Source organism: Podarcis muralis, chromosome 15 (genome assembly GCF_964188315.1).
Source record: "Podarcis muralis chromosome 15, rPodMur119.hap1.1, whole genome shotgun sequence".
NCBI classification, from domain to species: domain Eukaryota; kingdom Metazoa; phylum Chordata; class Lepidosauria; order Squamata; family Lacertidae; genus Podarcis; species Podarcis muralis.
The window spans coordinates 4,963,673-4,971,865 of record NC_135669.1 but is presented as its reverse complement, the minus strand read 5'-3'; the positions used below and the strand labels follow the sequence as shown (position 1 = coordinate 4,971,865).

Here is an 8,193-nt window from a genome sequence, read left to right as displayed (position 1 = left end):
GATTTAGTGGCTTCAGTTTCCCCTGCCTTCCCAACTTAGAATAGCATCCCAAGGATATAAGAACCTAAGAAGAGCCTACTGGATCAGGCCATTGGTCCACCCAGGCTAATCGCCCACACAGCTTAGATTTTTAAAATATTAAGTTGTACAGTATATAAATGCTTAAAATAAATTCCAGCATCTTGTTCTCATGGTGACCAACCAGATGCCTATGGGATTCCCACAAACGGAACACAGAGCACAAAAGCACTTGTGATTCCTGCAACTGCCGCTGACAGTGAATGCAGAACATAGTCGTGGTGGCTAGGAGCCATTGATACCTTTACTGTATATTCCTTAAATATGACTTTTCAACCAAAGTGGTTATTTTTGAGAGAAAACACGTATAGAAATGCATCTTTTGAGAGAAAATTCATTTAGAAATATTTGTATGTGTATTTTAATGCGCTTTCTTAAAAAAATAAATTACAGAATAACAGAGAGATTACTCGTTGGTGCACATATGTGAAAGTCATCTCTACAATTGAGTAGTGGTCTGCAATGGCAGTCACTCAAGAAACCAAGGAAACTTCCACAGTGACATGTGATGGCCTAGTTTACGCCTGGAGGTTGGCAGAAATATTTCCATCAACTATTATAGATGATTGTATCAAGTGCTTGTCTTGCTTTCTATCCACTCAAATGTAACATTTGCTACAAACTGCATACTATGGACATGAAACCCAGAGATTCTCCCAATCCACGCAATCTGGGACATCATCACTTGCTCCATTTCAAAACATTTGAGCAAAAACACCGGCTAGGCTTTTGACCCTTATAGGAAATTTTTGTGCAGAAGGTTTGCAGAAAAAGGAAAAACCTTCCTTCAACCATTCCTTATTTGTCTGGATTTTGTTATATAGCGTGCTCAGTATTCAGGACAAGGTCTCAAATATCTTTCAGTGAGAGAGAGAGAAGAAGAAAAGATCTTAGATTTGTGTGGTTTGCTAAAAAAAAAAAATCAAAACTGCAACAGTGCTGGAGACTCATTTTTTTTCTTGAGCTCCTTTGTAACTAACACTTCCTCCAAATGACTCAGGGCATAACTACATATTACTCTGCAGCTGCATGTAAAAATGTCTCTCTTTCAAAACACCCTCATAAGAAGAAGCCACTTCTACATTAACACCCTCCCCCAGTGGGCTTATCTGCAGGTGACAGAAAGCAATATAAGATAGCCTCCCCACAACATCCCCATCGCCAGCAACCCCACCCCAGACCCTTATCTACTGAGTGGGAAGGTCCAAAGAGGGAATCCTCACACACCCATCCAAACACAACTCGAATCCTCTGGATCACTGGGAATCTCAATTGTGCAGGTTCCCAACCAGGGGCAGAGAGCTGCGAGTGCGAGCGCGCCCCCCCAGATGTTGCGCCCAGTGCGGCCGGCCCCCCCTGCACCCCCCACGCTACGCCACTGGTGAGAGCACATCCTCCACATGTTCTGAGAAAGCTGCTGATTGCCTTCTCTCCCTTTTTTCATAATTTACTACTCAACATCATTTGACAATGTTAATACATAGGTGATAACAGAACAAGAAATTGATAGGAAATTGCTTATTGTGCCAGGAGAAAGCCACTACACCTAATCAGCCTAGGACTATTTCCCAAAGCACATTTAAAACTAGTAAAGGCATGCAGTGTGTTTACTGCAATGCTTACTACTTACTACCAAATTAGCCATGAATACATTGCGAACTCAAAACATATGTGTGGTAATAAATGACATCTTTTACTGCAATCAACACGCCTTCAACTTTACAAAAAATAATAATAAAATGCCCTGCCTCTCTCTTCCTTCTTGATATTTTAAGAAATTTGTCTGCTTGGTACTAGCAAAATCCTATATTTTATCCATCCATTCCTTGATTTGGGGTGTTGCATATAATGTCAACCAGTTTGCAAATGTATACAGAATTCCCAAAAGATTGGTGATCCTACACCTATGCATTTCAGTCCTTGGCTACTGAATCACAGAGTTATGGACCTGAATAGGACTTTGCAGGTCATCTATTCCAGCTCCACCAATGCAACTCACCTTACAGGGGAAGTGCCTTAGCTCAATGGTTACATGCAGAAGATCTCAGGTTCAGTTCCTGGCATCATGGGAGAGACCTCTGTCGGAAATCCTGGAGAACCCTGCTAGTCAGTGCTGAACTAAATGGACCCTTAGGAAGCTTGCTAGGTTCCTATATCCAATATTACAACATAAGGTAAAGGTAAAGGGGCCCCTGACCATTAGGTCCAGTCGTGATTGACTCTGCGGTTGCGGCACTCATCTCGCTTTATTGGCCGAGGGAGCCAGCGTTTGTCCTCAGACAGGGTCATGTGGTCAGCATGACTAAGCCGCTTCTGGTGAACCAGAGCAGCGCACGGAAACGCCGTTTACCTTCCCGCTGGAGCAGTACCTATTTATCTACTTGCACTTTGACGTGCTTTCAAACTGCTAGGTTGGCAGGAGCAGGGACCGATCAATGGGAGCTCACCCTGTCGCGGGGATTCGAACCGCCAACCTTCTGATCGGCAAGTCCTAGGCTCTGTGGTTTAACCCACAGCGCCACCCGTGTCCCAGTTGGTCTATAAGGTGCTACTAAAGTAAAGGTAAAGGGACCCCTGACCATTAGGTCCAGTCGCGGACAACTCTGGTGTTGCAGCGCTCATCTCGCTTTACTGGCCAAGGGAGCCGGCGTACAGCTTCCGGGTCATGTGGCCAGCATGACTAAGCCGCTTCTGGTGAACCAGAGCAGCGCTCGGAAACGCCGTTTACCTTCCTGTGGTACCTATTTATCTACTTGCACTTTGACGTGCTTTCGAACTGCTAGGTTGGCAGGAGCAGGGACCGAGCAACGGGAGCTCATCCTGTTGCGGGGATTCGAACAACTTTTAATATTTTTTGTAATTTTGACTACGTCAGACCAACACAGCTACCTACCTGACTCCAGTTTATAGATATTCTTCTATGGTGCTGAGAAAGCGGTACTGATGCAATAAAAAAAAACAAAGACAGAGAACATTAATCCTATGTGCCATTCTGTGTCGTGGATTTATAAATTAAATCCAGTTCAGATCTGTTCCTCAGGATCTATGTGTGTGGATCACTTGATAAGCCTTCTTTCATCCAAACCAAACTCTGCCTCAAAACCACCCGATTCATGCATTAAGAACAGGAAATATAATGCCTACTTTCCCCTGCTTGAACCACATTACTGGCAGTATACAAACTGATTCCCATAAGCAAATTCATCATTTGATGACTGCAACATCAAGTGATATCTAAGAACTAGAGGATGTCCTCAGCTTCCTTTGCCTCCTGAATTCTGGTTTAGCGTTAGGAATTTCTAGAAATTGGAGCTTGCCTCCCTTTCAGTTCCTTCAGTTAATTTGTATTATTTTTATTTTATTTTTATTTGTACCCTGCCCTTCTGATTGGGTTGCCCCAGCAAGCTCCCGGCATTAGCAAGATGCACCAGTGTGCATCAATATTCTTTTTAATGCAGTGCTTTCCTGTGCAAATAGGAAATAGGACTGATCTTAAAGCTGAGCTATGTGCTCACCTCTGGCATTGGTGGTGGCTGTGTGCCCCAGCTGGTGCCATGTGCCAAACCCTCTATGTAGGGGCTCTGATACATTCTGTTGGCCAGCTTTTCACATGTCATTGTCATTTCAGGATTTCGAAGCCCTCACTTTGACTCCAGTGGAGTTTTTCAGCCTCCCTTGCTTGGTGGAGCTGCCTTATTTCCAGGCGCAGGTTCAAAGAAAGAAAAGGGCAAGACAGTGCTTGTGCGAGTTTTAGAAGCTGAAGGGGAATCGATCAATAAGGGTTTTCATTACTGTGAAAAAGTAGAGAACATGCGGTGCTCAGAATAAGCAGAATCAGATGGATGGTCTTCAGAGCACTCGCATGGGGGGGGGGCAATAGCTGCCCCGATTTTTCTTTTCCTTTCTTTTTTTTCTTTTCAACTCGTAGTTTTCCTACTCAGAGAAGAAGCTTTTATTCTTTAAATGAATTCTTTTCAAGCCTATTATCTTCAATCAAGCAAGTTCTTTGCTGGGGTAAATCGGGGGGGGGGGGGCTGGCCCCAAATTGCATGTGTGGTTGACAGCCGCTTGAACACATTTTGCCAGCGAATGTGCACCGCAGTGCTGAAGGTAGGCGAGGTCACATTCATCTCGCTTTGCTTTTTAATTAATGGCACTTCCAAGCCGCTGATATTTTGAGGACCGTTCAATCACATGCCAGCAAATTCAGGCTGCTCCATTACAGCTGACAGGGAAGCCTTGCACAATAAACCCGCTTCCCTGAAAGATTGGACTTTTTGCGATAAGGAAAATGCGCCGAGAAGTGTGCGGTGGCACTTGGTGGATACAATATTATCAGACCTTCCTGCAAAGAAGTCAAGGGAAATGCTCGATAAACAGGTCCTCTGAATGTACTCCAAAGCAAGAAAGATCGTGACAGTTTCCTCTGCGTAAAAAACACACACCAAGCTTTTTACAACAGTTCTAACATCACCCCCTCCGTTCTTTTTTTCCTTTTCTGCATTTCCCTTTTCTTTTTTGTATCACACGAGCCCGGTGTGCATGCACAGCTCACAAACATTTCCCAAATATTGTTGCTATAATATTATTTTACGTGCTTACGAGAGGCAGCTAAAGAACCAAATTCTGTCGTTGCTTTTGCATCTAATAGGTGGAGGAAAGGGAAAGAGAGGGAGGGAGAGTCAGCAGAGAGAGACGTTGACAACTGTCAAACGTGCTCTTCACTATGCTGCAATACGGTAAGAGGCGGGAGATTACGGTAAAATCGAAGGGCATCCTACCCAGCCAGCTGCATCAGCTCCGCAGCCGCGAAGTTGCTGCTTCTGGACAGTGCAAAGCGGAGTATTATTCAGCTGGGAGGAGGGGGGGGGGGTCACGGAGCCGGCCTCCATCCCCGGCCAGCCATTGGGACAGAGGGGATAAGTGTAAATGTGAGTCATCAAAATACATTGGGGGGTGGAGAGTGCTTGCATGGTTTGGTGTTGCTTCCGAGCAGAATGTCCCACGGTGCGCTGGAGATGTCTGCCTGTCATCCTCCTGCCTCGCGCGCTCTGCAACAGGAGGTCTGCAGCCCTTCAGCTGGAAGGAGAAGCGCAGGCAGCCGCTTAGAGACGGTGCTCGGAGCTAGAGACCCGCGTTCCCCAATGGCATCTGCCAGCTGCTTTTTTCCCTAGGTAATGCTGACACGATTTGTTTGTCCGTTCGGGGTTTGCCCACCTTACACCCATTCGCGATTTCCCCATTTTAATTTCCTAGTCCCCCAATAGGCACTGTTGTTGTTTATTTAGACTTGCTTAGACCGGTTTAGACCTCTGCTGGGACTTGGTGCATTTTCTCCTCCCAATTGTGTATATGTGTATGGGGGGGGGGTACTCTTAATGCTCCAGTTTCCCCCACTTGTTATGAAACATCTATACCATTTGAATGAAACTGTGTTCATTATTTGTCATCATTTTCCCCTCAATAATTTTTACCTCATAACTTGTTCATCTTAGAACTTACCATTTCTATACGCTTTTTATTTTCTTTCTTTCTTTCTTTCTTTCTTTCTTTCTTTCTTTCTTTCTTTCTTTGCTTCTGACAAGGAAACAACTTCAGAACAGTCCAAGAGGCTACTTTGTGTTCATATCTTGACATTTTAAAACTAAAACTGTGAAACTACTTGCGGAGGGAAAACACAGCAGTATTTCTCTCTCTGGGTAACTAGCATGTGTGAAGAAGAGGGAAATGACTTTTTTCCTGATTGTAAATTGTTTTAACTGTTTTTAGTACTGAATTTTAAATTGTTGTAACCTACTCTGGGACCTAATGGCACCAAGTGATGATGGTAGTAACTTTCATTGTTGTGGTTGTTGTGGTTGTTGTTAACAGAGAGACTTGTAGCACTCTAAAAACTAACAGCTTTATTGTGTCTAGAACCTGTTTCATCAGATGCTCAAATTGTTTCCTCAGGTAGCCAAAATATGGGTGCCTGAGTACACATGTGGACATCCATGTACAGCGGGGGGTGGGGAGAGATGTGAATGTTGGGTCCAAAAGGTCAGGAATTATACAAGTCTAGTCGATCTGTGGCAATTTTATGCAAAGCTTAAATGTATACATTGCTTAGATGCGACCACCAATAACTAGCTGTAATATAACTTTGCAAACTTGTCTGTGTTAATTTCATCCCTATTGTGGCTAAAAAAGTTCAGGTCTCAATTAAGTCCTAAAATGAAGTAGAATCTGTGAGGTTTAATATATTGTTTCCCAAAATACAAGCAAGTCTTGCATACTGGGAAATTGGACAATTACCAGTTACAGGAGGCATTGTTACCCGGTTGATACCTGATTTTTGTGTTCCCAACCGTATAAATCCTACAAAGATTGGGTCCAGCTCTTCTGTGATTTATTTTATCTGCATTACTCTTAGTAGAAGCCTTTTGGGAAAGTCACCGATCAGTGTCAGAGGACACATTTTGCAATGCAGAAGGTCCTAAGTCCAGTCCCTGGAATAGCTAAGTAGGACTGGAAAGATGTCTGTAAACTTAGGCAGTCAGAACAGTCAGTGCAGAGCAGACAATATTGTGTGTCTGTTGGTCACAGTTTGGACTCTGACATCTCCATGTAATGAAGAGAGAACTTGGGGAGCAAGACTAGGAAAGATTCTGTGATTCTGGGGAGGTGCTGCCATCTTTAATGACTAAAGAGATGGATGAGTTGCATGGTTTGACTCAGGAGAGATTTCAGAATCTCTTAGCAAGTGAGGGAAGAAAACATGTTGTAGTTTCTGCTCCTCTGTTTATTTGTTTGGAACATTCAAAGCTTATTATTTATTATTATTATTATTATTATTATTATTATTATTATTATTATTACCCTGCCCATCTGGAGAATATGCCCTCTTTCCTTACTTGGAGAGGTGCACATGCTGTTTCAATAACTGGAGTGTACACAACTCTCATACAGAGTGAAAATCACTGTTTTCAAACTTCTAAAAATGCTTTCGCTGTAAACTATTTGTTATACCATTGCTTTAGTTTCTTAAAAGAGGGCCATTGGGGTTCACATGTACCCCAAAGTTATTCATTAGATCTATGAATGCCCAACACCCTAATCATAGGCTCATTTTGAACATTACTTAACTCAAAGCATCTTAGGAACTGTAGTTTGTTAAGGGTGCTTGGAAAAATAATTCATTGGGGGATAAACTACAGTTCCCAGGACTCTTTGATGGAAGCTATGGGCTTTAATTCAAATGCCTGGGGTTGTATCCAAAGTAGTACTATGGGAACACTCCAACAGTGCAAGGATTTCTGCTTGCACAATGGAATGTTCTCCCTCCATTCTCTCACTGCACCTCCTAAATTTGTTCTATGGGTTCCCACAACCCTCCAGGGCAGATTTGGGGAAGGCATGGAGTGTACATGTAGGGAGAAGTGAGGGTTCATTGCACAAGCATAAATCCTTGTGCAAATGCAGGAATGGGGACCCTCCAGCCCACAGGCCAGTCCCGACCCAGGCTTCCCCATTTGGCCTGCAAGGCTACCTACCCACCCTACACCCAACATTGTGCAAGTAACATTGTGCTTGATTTGCTTCCAATTTGCCCAACAACAAGGCTTTGAAGCACTGCACAGAGCAGGAGGCCCGGGCTATGCAGGATCACACACACCCCAACACACACACACACACACACACACACACACACACACACACACACATCAACTGATGCCAACAGCAAATGATCCTGCTTGATCTGTGTATATGGGAGAGCACCCAAAACCAGCACCCAGCAACCTCCCCCTGTCCATCAGCTGATGTGAAAAGAGGACAACCTTTCCTTGGTCTGGGTGTATTTTCTGCCTTTATTTCAGCAGTTCATTCACTGCAAAGGGGTTTCAGTGAAACAGCTGCTGAAACAAACGGGGGCTGCCTGCTTTTTGTCTTTGGGAAAGGGGGGTGAGAAGCCAAGGGGTTGAGGAGCCCTGGTGGTTCAGCATGTCCAAGATGTTGCAACTGAATGAGATAAAAGTCAGTTCTGCTTTTTGAAGCCCCAACTTCGGGACCTCAGAGCACCAAATCCCCTGGTGCCATTTGTGACATCAGAAAATGGATAGATGGGTGGCCCCACTC

General features: G+C 44.1%; 1 protein-coding gene across 3 annotated transcripts in view; it reads left to right on the top strand.

The window, feature by feature from the left end:
* The first annotated feature begins 4,887 nt into the window (after positions 1-4,887).
* The window catches only part of ADRA1A (adrenoceptor alpha 1A), a 56,648-nt gene continuing 53,342 nt past the window's right edge, over positions 4,888-8,193 (top strand). For 2 of the 3 annotated variants that reach the window (XM_077919247.1, XM_028708284.2), the window contains exon 1: positions 4,892-5,252. The gene's annotated coding sequence lies outside the window, so the exon portion shown is untranslated. Of the gene's footprint in view, positions 5,253-8,193 lie in introns of all 3 variants that reach the window. The other variant, XM_077919248.1, reaches the window with a different exon arrangement.